Source organism: Corvus brachyrhynchos, unplaced genomic scaffold (assembly GCF_000691975.1).
Source record: "Corvus brachyrhynchos isolate BGI_N302 unplaced genomic scaffold, ASM69197v1 scaffold43, whole genome shotgun sequence".
Taxonomy (NCBI): Eukaryota; Metazoa; Chordata; class Aves; order Passeriformes; family Corvidae; genus Corvus; species Corvus brachyrhynchos.
The window spans coordinates 732623-743802 of record NW_008237353.1 but is presented as its reverse complement, the minus strand read 5'-3'; the positions used below and the strand labels follow the sequence as shown (position 1 = coordinate 743802).

At 43.7% G+C, this 11180-nt stretch overlaps 1 long non-coding RNA gene across 1 annotated transcript in view; it reads left to right on the top strand.

Moving 5' to 3' along the window:
- LOC108445813 overlaps nt 1-11180 on the top strand; it is a 29077-nt gene that overhangs the window by 4707 nt on the left and 13190 nt on the right. The window contains exons 2-4 of the long non-coding RNA XR_001860792.1: nt 8189-8324; nt 8771-8868; nt 9723-9845. This is a non-coding gene — a long non-coding RNA (uncharacterized LOC108445813). The remainder of the gene's footprint in view (nt 1-8188; nt 8325-8770; nt 8869-9722; nt 9846-11180) is intronic.

Sequence of the window (11180 nt, the reverse complement as noted above, 5' to 3'; positions counted from 1 at the left end):
CAGTGAACCACAGGGGCACTGGAGGCACTTGGCTATCCGCTGTCCCAGCAAGCTGTAGCAGTTCCTCCTGTTTCCATCTTTACTCTGCATTTGCTCTTGTGCAGGAGCAGCAAACAGAGTAACAGGAGCAAGGCAAAAGGTTAGTCTCTGTGAGTGGAACATGGGCAGGTGACCTGAGCCCTCCCACCCAGGTCTTGTGTAGGTGACAGGGTGCCTGGTACTGCCAAGGGAGTGTCCTGTGAGGTGCCAGGGTGGCTCAGATGGGTGACCATTTCTGCTGTAGTAGTTCAGGATCCTGCACACAGAGGCCCCAAAGGAATTCAAGCCATAACCCTTTGGTGTTACAAGCAATTAATACTGTGGTGCTTAAGTTGGATTTAGGTTTTTAATTGACCCAATTCTCATGTTAGTGTCAACATTAGTAGAAGTTGTAAGGCAAAGACCTTACTTCTGGCCTAGAAAGTCTTAGATTGGGAGCTATTCTGGAGAAGGAGCTCTCTGTCTTATGCCTGGTCTCTTGCAGACACATCCACCTTCAGCCATGTCAGACACAAAATGCTGGGTTGATCCCACAGGGCTGTGATATATTCTCATAGCTATTCTTGGACTCTCAAGTTTGTTTTGGAAAAAAAGAAATATATCTGCATGGCCTTCAGCTCCATTCTGTCAAGTCCACTCAAGTTCAAAATACAATCAGCATGAGCTATGTCTTCTAGAAGTGTGAAAAGATGCCAAAAGGTTACATGTGTTGATAATCAGTCTCTTAAGAATGAGTTATGCAAGTAAGAGTTTAACTATATAAAGATTATCATCTATAAATACAAGGGATTAGTGCAAGAACTTCAACAGAAGGCCTTAGCAAAGAAAAGGAAAATACAAAACAGAAAGCGTCACTTGTAGAAGACCAGATCTAGTTTCATATATAACCTCTTCTGTGAATGCAGCAGCATGTGACAGAACACTTATTTGCAAATAACAGTTAGTGGAAAATGTGCTTTATCAGGTTTCTTTACTTACTTCTTGGCAAATCTGGCTTTCAAGGAACTCAAACCCAATGCTTCCAATTAGAAAATCTTCCCAAGAAAATCACTAAGAGCAGTTGCTCTAACTGATACCTTGCTCCTATCAATAGGGCATTTCAGGGTTTCATGTTCTTTAATAATAATCACTTTCCCGTGGCCTTGGCAAAGAATCAGTGATGCCATCCCAGTGTCCAGAGCTGGGAATTGAAGCGTGGAGGACAGTACTTGTGCCACCAGACAGCAGATATGGTTTCTAAACTAAATGAACATCTTGGTTCATTCACCTGGTGTCTGAATTGCCCTCTGGAGTATGGAAAAGGGCCTAAGGTGCTGACTGTCCTAAATTTAGGCACCGTCCTCTTCTTAATGTCTAGAGTTAGCTGGGGATGAATCCAAGTTGGTGACTTTTCCAAGATTCCCTCAGAAACTGCTGAGGGAGTAGAGAAATGGGCTGAGTTCCTCGAAACCATGTCCTGTATCCTGCCTGTTACGTTATCAGCCTTTCCAGTACACAGAGGTTTGTTTATTAAAACTGGCATTTTTTTCTGTTTTGATTTGTCCATCACTTGGATTTTATGTTGCTTTGCTCAGAAAAGGCACTTGTGATGTCTTCCTGCAGTTTGCTCAGAGGTGCTTCTTTGAATTAATGAATTTAATTGACTTTTGATGCCTAGTTTTTCCACCTGTCCTGTGGCCTGCTCCACCTTTGGATGAGTCTCCAAAGACTCACATCATCAGATTTCTGAGAACTGGCTGGCTCTACCCTTTACTGAGTGCATAAAAGCCTTGATGAAATGAAAGTAATTAGAAAAATGCATTGTTCCAAGAATGGTGTCAAACTTTCTTTACAGCACAGTCCTTTGGCCAAGAACATGTGGCCCCTCTGCGACTGCTTTGCCCCTCTGTTTAGAGCCTGGGGTTTGATGAGCGGGTTTCTGGCTCCAGTCTTTTCTTTGTAAGAGAAATGAGTATGGGCTAGGACACACCACGGGTTTAGATGTGGCCTGAGCCATAGGTGTGGGTTTGGTTTTCTCCTGTTACTTGTTCCAGGTATTTGCTTTGTTCCCAAATTCCCTAGCATTACACTTCTGTCTGTGACTGCCTGGAATATGGACAGGAAAGCAGCCTCATTACAAACCAGTGCTTCTAGCACTAAAGATCTACTTGTCCATTTAGGCAGATGCTTGTCTATTTTTTTGACCAAATCATACTTTGCCTGTAAAGGAAGTGTTGATCATCTCTTTTCAGCTGCAGTTTCTAGTCTTCATCTGCCCTTGTTTCTCCCAGGAGAAGGCAGCTTTGGGAGGAAACATTGCACTAAACATGCTCCAGCTGTTTCTTGCACCCGGTCTCAGCTTGAACAAATTACACTGAAAGTTGACAGAGGAGAGAAACTCTAGATTAACTACAGTTATTAAAAAAAAAATAAAATTCAGAAACTCTCCTTCTTATTTACAAAGGGACAATAAGAGGAACACCCTCCTCTTTTGCAAGGGACATATACACATTAAAATATCTCCTCTATGTCTGGGCAAAATATGGGCCACACAGATCCAGGGTTTGTTACGGCAATTACTCATTGGTGACACTGACAAGGAGATTTTGTGACCTGTCAAGGCCAAGAAAACAGGAATAGCAGCTTGAGGATAGATGATGCCCCAGCACTGAGCTAAGATTACCTTACAGACTCCACCCCCTGCCTTTAGTTGCAAGAACAAGCCTGTTCTGAAGTGTGCATGCCACCTGCGGCATCGGCACTGCCCCAGCACACCACGAAGTGCCTGGGAAATGTGTGGGGATGAGGCACCACTGCAAGGGAAGAGGCTATAAATGTCTCCAGGTTCCTAAGAACAGCTAAAAAACTAAGATGCCTGACAGGGCTGTATGTCAATATTTGACATACATGACAAATAGCATATAGGAATGAGGCCAGCATTTCTGGCTGTTTTTACTAAGTGTCCTTGAGGCATGTCTCTATTATGAATTTTTCACCAGCCATTTCCATTTTAACTTCTTGTCAGAGCCTGAGCTGGTGCCCCTGGGAACTCCACTGCAGTCTTGGTGCCTGCAGCCAGACCTTTCTGTTGTTACCATTTCAAGCAGGTTTGCTTGCTATGTCAAAAAAAGGCAATGCAGTTTCCTCAGTTTTCGCTAAGCATTTAGCATTATAGTTGTAGGCATTCAGCTGAAATGGAGGAAGCCTCTGTAGGAGAGGTATCCCCAGGGACTTTTGCTCTGATGGTGTAGCGCTGTGCAGAGTGAATGCCAGTCTCTGCTCTGACAAAGTTTGTGGATGATGAAGACTTTTCCACCATTGCCACTAGCACTGTATATGCATCATCCTTTGACTAATCCTGTTCCAATTAGATGAGCTGGACTTACCCTGTTACCATTGGCATAACTGTATGTGAGCCTTAAGAATTGCTTCCTACTGTCAATTTTCCCCAACATTTACCATCTCTTCACAGTTTTTAATAATGTCTTCTTCTTATTTAAAGACATACATATTCCACCTGCCCTAACAGCATTATGCTGTAAAACTGTAGCGTTGGTTTCAATTTCAACAGGAACAACCAGCTTCTTACAATGGGTCTAGGATGAATCTTTTGAAAATAGGAACTGTATATATCACACAGTATAGGTCAAACCATCAGCTGACAGAACATCTCAGCTTCCTTCAAATTCTTGTAGATATATTTCCGTTTTCAAGTGAAAGCATCTTTCTGAAAAGCTAAACTGGTCTCACACCATCTGAAATAGAGTGAAAGCAGTTTCATTTTAGTTTTAGGAGGGCAGAGTTGTAAGGAGGGTCCAAACCTGACTGCAACGAAGTTTAGCATTGTGTTTCCAACACATTTCAGTGGTTAGTTATCCATATAGTTTTATTCCTAGTTTTTAAAAGGGCTTTTAAATCACACTTTTCTCTAGGACAATGAAACTTAATTGGGTAGATATTCAGGCCAAGTGCAAGGAACAGAAAGGCCTCCTTTCCCAAGAATTTTGATCCCGACACCAAGTTTTTAACTTTACTTCAGCTACTAGTTCCCAGAACTCCCTCTTTTCCCAGAAGAATTGGAGCTGGCAGTAAATTTGAAAATGTGTTATTTTGCATAATGGAAAAAAGAAATAAGCCCCCTGCTTCCTTTGATGATTCAAAGAGTTTCCTTCTTTGAATTGGGCCATGTGACACAGCTCAGAGCTTTGTCTGTTTCTTTGCAGCTTGCTTGTTTCCCTGGCAAAGTGGAAATAGAAAGCAGCAAGGCAAAGTGATCCTCTCAAAACCCACTTATATTGACAGGAAAATGGTTTAGGATCAGGCAAAAAAGAAATCCTCACTTCCCTTTTCTAGCGAAATTACGCCATGTTCATTAGCAGATGTGTGTTTCGTTTCCATCCACTTACCCTTGTTACAAGAATAGGAAGAAGCAGGCCACCTAAGGCCACCTACCCTTTGCTCTCATTAGTATTCACAATTTTTCCACTCTTTCATTTAATACAAATATCAGTTGTGATACTTGAATGAAATAGCATCCTGTTTTCCTTGAAGTTTACTTGGAACTGTGTATGATATTCCTTATAACGAGAAGGTAGGATTTCCAACTCTTGTAGCAAAAAGAGACTTTTACTGGAAACAACCATCTTTTCATCTCTGGGGAAACCTTACTGTGTGTTTTCAATATGTAAGGGAGGCTTGTAAGAAAGATGGAGAGAGGCTTCTTACGAAGGCCTGTAGTGACAGGCAAGGGGCAACAATTATATACTGCAAGGGTAGAATTAGGTTGGACATAAGGAAGAAATTATTTATGATGAGGGTGGTGAGGCATTGGAACAAGTTGCCTGGAGAAATGGTGGATGCCCCAGCCCTAGAAGTGGCAGGGGAGTTGGAAATGGATGGTCTTAAATGTCCCTTCCAACCCCAAATATTCTGTGTTTCTTTGTGGTTCTATCTTCAGCTGAGACCTTGCTTGCTGTGCCTGTGCCACCATTGCCATGTGTGCTGTACAGAACATAAATGGGTGAAAGCTCAGTTGCAATAAAGGGGCTGGCTTCTTGGACCTTGCAAGTGGCTCTGTGCTGTGTGAAATACTGGGAAATCAGCAAGTGGGGCCAGCACTGCCCATTTCCAAAGCTGCAAGCAGGAGGGCAGAGAACTTGGCCCTGTGGTGGGCCGCAGTGGGAGACCTTCCCAAAAGAGACCAGTTCGTAGGGCCCGTGGAACTGGAGCTCCATCTCCTCATTCTCTTTCTGATGAACATTTACAGTAGGTGAAATGCTGCTTTGAGATAGCGAACCTGCCAGGCATTTCCTTGTAGCAAAGTACACTGCAGCAAAAGAAGGCACTGATTAGTGCATGCAATAGAAACTGCTCTGCCAAAGCCCTTTTTTTTTTTCATTTTTCATTTCTTTGGTCTTATCAGCAAGGGCATGGTTTTCTCAAAGGTTATTTGACAGCCCAGAGTCATGAAGCAAACACATTGCCCCATGGCATGAGAAATACAGCTAAGCAATGAAGGAATTACAAAGTGCTGTATCCTCTCTGTAATGTAACATTGACATTTAAGTTAGTCCCAGAGCAACAAAAAAAAAAAAAAAGTGGTATGAAAGAGAAAAATTTAGGGAGTCAAGCACTAGAACAGGACCCAAGGAAGAAACACACATATGCGGAGGGCTACTCAAGAGAGACAGTTCCAACAGGAGATCCATGTAGCTGCTGGAATTGCAAGGTCCCTGCTGCAGTGCTCATTTTGAACAGGTAACTTGTGCTCAGTGGTGTTAACTGCATGACCAGCTTGACTGGCTTTGAGAATATCTTTAGGCACGTGCTCAAGTGTCTGCAGCATCAAGGTCAGATGCGTGTCCTTTTGTGGGGTGCCAGTACATGACAAAGTGCAGGTGACAGAAGGATTTCAAACATCTCTTGAGGTATTGCATTCTTGGGAATACGGAGAAAGGAAATTCATGTTTCTGAGCTTACAGGTGCATATGGTCACCGTGCTAGGCCACTTACCTCTTATGGAGTGTGCCCCTATCATATAAAATCCAAAGCTCAGGAGTTTCATTGAGCAGAGGACACTTCTCCTTTTTCAGGTGGTTTGATCTTAGTCTAATGAGTTTCAGGAAATATTTTTCTTATCTCCATTCAGATCTGTCAGAGGTGTGGTTCTCTCACCACAAGGGTTTAGTGATGTTTTTGTATGTCTGAGTATGTTAGAAATATTAGACAGGATGCTGTTCTGGATCTTAAAAGTGGCCATTGATATTTCTTAGAAAGTTTCTCCCTGGTCGGGGAGACCAAGTGTAGGAAAATAGCTACTTGGAGGCACAAAAAGATCCAAGGCTTGTCTCCAGTTCCTATTATGGAGAGGTACTTCATTATAGTAACGACCTTCAGTGGTGCAATAAACTTCATGACACATACCCCGTGGCATAAAACAAACAAAACCACCTCTGCCTTTGTAGACCTAGCAATTATTTTTTAAGTTCCTACTTGGGAGGGGCCAGCAACAGGTTTATAGTGGAAAAAGAGGTTGCAAAAGAAAAGAAGAACAATCTGGAAAGACAAAAATGAGAAGGTGGTAGGAAGTTAAGACACGTGAATCTGTTTTCTGAGGGCACTATTTCACCGTGTTCTGGAGAGCTAATCCAGATGCAAGGATAGGAGCCCACGTGGTTCAGTGCAGGGAATCAGTACCACAGCTCAGTATCTAGTTCCCAAAGGAACTGGCTTCGGAAGAGAAAAGAGAAATAGATTTTTCCCTCAGTAGTGCTACAATCCTGGTCAATTCTGGCCTGGGGAGGCTGCTTCACTGTTCAAGACTAAAAAGCTGGGATGTTGTGGATGACCACAAAAAGCAATTACAGAAACCTGCTTTTGTTCAATGGCTAAAAATCGAGGCTGAGACTTTCACCAAAAAAGTGCCTAAACCAAGCTGCTGGCAAACTGAGCACATCTTGCCTGGATTATGGAGAAACACCAATTAAACTGTCCCACAGGACTCTTTTTGCTGTGGGCTGAATTTCCCCTCCCAGAGGATCTGCCCACAGCTTTCTCTCCCTGAGGGCTTCCAGACCTGCATTTATTGTTCAAACTAATCAACTTGTTTTGATAAAATAAGGAACAGGAAAATGGGAATGCTGAGGCTCTTAGCTTTAGTGATAGACGTCGTACTACATTGTTAATGTGGTGGAAAAGAGCTGACCTCTCCAGCCTTACTACAGCCCGAGTGCCTCTAGGTGGTGCCTGGATCTGCCGCCTGGTGCCAAGAGCCGGGAGCCGCAGCCTCGGGCTGGGCTTTGCTCGCGGGAGATGCCACCAGTCACGTCAGTGCCATCCCGGCGCGGCAGAGGCAGCAAAGCCTTCTCACACAGGTATTAGGCAGAGGAGACACAGCTAGAACTGGAAGGATCCCTCCACAGCGATAGGCATGTCTGCAATTCATCCAGACCTCACATACAGGCTTCATCCAGACCTGCCTGAGACATCTTCTCTCAAAGCTGCATCCCAAAGAAAACCATGAGTTGTTTTGCTTTGAGGATGCTGAAAAGCCCTGTCTTCTAGAGAATTTGTGTCTGTAAGGAAATGTAACCAAGTTTATACCCTTCAGACTGAAGTGCTAAAAGAGAAAAACGAAGTGGGCAGGCTCATGGGTCATGAGCAGGTGCCTATTACTTTTCTGCGCCGCAGCCTATTTTGCTAACCTGAGCAGTGTGAAAAGTCTGGTGTGTGTGGCAAGAACAACTATTAGAGACATCTGTGGAGCAAAGGATGCCATGGAGGGTATAGAGCTGTCTCCTATCCTTGACTGTGAGGACATTATTAAGGGCAATATTGTGTGCGGGCAGCATTAAGGATTGGAACTGAAAAGCTCCACTTAGTTTGTTAGGTGTGGAGTAAACGGTTCTTGGTATTTCTCTTTACATCTTTGAGGTGAGGGACATCCACCAGGGAGGTTCACAGCCTTAGGATGGTCACACAACTCTTCATCACATCTTTTCTACTATGCACCTGGGAAGCAGAATACACTCTTACTTGGCAAGACAGGAACTGCCTTGGAAGGCTTGCTATTTTCTTCCCTGATATACCATCCTTTTGAGTGGAGTGACAGTGCCTGTATTTAGTATGGGGACAAAGAATTCACCCTTGGGCTTCCTACTTGCCCCTACAGGTTTCCATTTGCTTGCATATAAGGATTGAGCAAACCTGGGACAAAGGATGAGGTGGTGTCACAGATGGATGGACATCTGAGAAGGGTCATCTCACGAGTTCAGCCAGAAGGAGGACATGCTCAGCAGGAGGAGGGGGTACATCTTTGACATGCACTTCTCTCCTGAGCAGGCTGAAGGATTAGCCCCTGGATTTGTTTTTCAGATGATCCCATACTAACAGCTTTGGGTGGATTTGGTCTGGCTTCTCCACACTGAGTCCTTTGACCTTTTAATCCTCCTGAAATAACCTATTCCTTCCCTGCCTCTGTCAATTCCCAGCCCCACCAGATTTCCTTTTGTTGTTTTTCTCCTTGGACATGTTTCAGGAGCTTGTTGCAGCTTTCCTAGTGGGCTGGGTAATTAGCTGGCAGCTCTGGCTCCTTCCTCCCCCTGGACTGTACCTGTGGCTGTGCTTATTTAAGGGTGCTGCTGGAAAAGGGTGTTAGATTTCCAATGTGAATGTTTTTCAGGGCTAAACCAAAAGTCTGGGTTTTATGATAAATAAAAAGGAATATCTCTGACTTCTTTTCTCTTATTTTAAGCTCTTCGTCCCTCACTGCAATTGGCAGGCCCAAAGGGTTATGCAGTTCTAAAAGAGGAAGAAAATAAGCCTGTAAAAAAGAAAAAAAAATTATAGCTGGTAAGTGAGGCCAGATATAGCTGTGGTGTGGATGGGAAAGGGAGGAAAAGAAGAAAGCTGGAGAGACCCCTAGGAGGACATGGGTGCAGAGGTGGTCACATAACTGAGGTGAAATATTTTAAGGACCTGGAATATGGGGGAGATGCAGAACCTCCTAAAACCACTGAACATATCGTCACTTAAAGCTGTGTGAGAATGTGTTTTACAGGCCCTGATTCAGCTCACATAGTTTTGAGGCTCTGAAAGAAGCAACTCAACTAATGGCACCTTCATAGGGAGGTTCAGTCAGTTGTAGCTGGAGATGGGTGCTGTGTTTTTTCCCTAAGATGGATAAGATGCTCTGCCTCCAGCCATGGCATGTCCTCCTGTCTCCTTGGCTTCCTCTGCCATCAGTGGCTGAAATAACAGGATCATAAATGGCTCTTTAAAAGCATTTCACACTGGTGCAGAAGAGGAATAATTAGTCCATAGTTACTCTTCTGGGCTTAAGTCTTTAGGCAGACAGGTCTATACACTTCCTTCTGCTGTTCGTCTTTAAACTCGTGTAGAGGAAAGGCAGGGACTGCTCAGAAAATTTTGTGGCACCCTGCAAGGCTTATAGGTATCTGATGTCCTTGGGAATTAACAGTGCCTTTATATATATACTCAAGATTTTCTCTCAAGAAAGAGGACTTAAGCATGTTAGAATTGGAAAAGTCCTTTCCCCTCATCACTCATAATTGCAGTGTACAAAAGTGAGTGAGTTCATGGTAGGCTGACTACAAGGTGGCAAAATATACAGAGGTGTTTCCTTGTCTCTGGACAAGAAAAGACAATATTTTGGGGACCCTCAGCTTTCTCCCCTTCTCTTCCAGGGAGAGTTTGTTGGAGAGGAACGCACAGAAAGGAAGTTGGACAGCAGCTGCTGTCAGTGTCTGATGCTGCAAGAGCCGAATGCAGAGGAGGAGGACAGCAATGCCTGATCCGACCCAATACAGGTACAGTCACTCAAGGGATCAGAGAGGAACAGAGTTATCTCAGTAGCTCATCCCACACCCCTGCACAAGGACACCACTGCCAGACTTGAAAAGGTGGGTATTTCCCCACACAGCCAGGCAAGTTTGTTCACTTTCCTTCTACAAATAAAACTCTGCCAGGGTCACAGCTTTGGAACAGTTTACACTCACTTTCCATGTGAGCAAAGGAAGTAACTAGTTGTCACGCTCCTTTGCATACCTGTGAAGGATGATGGCAAAATTCTATAGACATTATACTGCAGACCTGCTGTAAGACCAAGCTTTTGGACTCAATCACATGTGATACATAGGGAAATAAATTCCATCTGAATGTACAAGATAAAGGAAGCAGCCTTTTCACACCTGTCATGATGTCCACTGACATATTAAATGGAAAAACAAAACAAAGTACAACATGGAAAAATCTTCACAAAAAGGTCCTAAGACAGGATGCTTTTTGCTTTTTCCAGGCAGTAGCATAGTCTGATTCTTAAGGGGCATCTGTGTATGGAAAAAACCAGAAACTTCTACAGCCTCTGCACCAAATACTGTTAAATTAAGCATGGTAAATATAACCTTGAGCACTGTTTGTATTTTAAAAAAACCCCAACAAATCCAAACCACTGAAATTTTGGCAAGACTTTGAAGTCAAAATCCAATAATGGCTGACTTGCCACAAGGGTCTTCAGTGGGATCCTGGAGAGTTTGTGTCAACCAGTTGATGGAAAACCAAAAAATATATAAGAATTTGGGTCAATTCCTTCTCATAGGAGTTGTCTCACTTTGCTCACCCTCTTCCAGGGCCCAGGTGCTACAGTGCATCCCCTTCATATCCCTTGTGCATCCATTCAAGTCCCTTGTGCATTCTGGATGCCTTGTTATGGCAAGGATATCATGCTGACGTAATCCCTTTCCACGTGAATGGACACCTGTGCTGTGTCAGACCAAAAGACTCCAACACCAGTCCAAGGCAGATTTCTAGGAAGGAGTGGGAGAATGGAGAAGGAAATCATGTGAGACACCCCCATGAATCACAGAAGACTTCCTGAGCCAGAGGTGGTGCTTTTGAATGTAGTTGCCCTCCATGGATTCCTATTCCACTGAGTTACCTAGTTTTCTGAAAACAGATGAGCTTTATTGTTCACGGCATCTCACAGCCAATTTCTGTGGCTTGCTTGTATTTGGTGTGAAGAAAATACATCCTTTAGTTCATTTTCAAATCTGCTTTATGACCCTTAGTTCCTGTCATGGAGGATGCTTACATCCCTCCTTCCTGACACACAAGGTTTTACAGACTCATCACCCTGCAGTCATTCC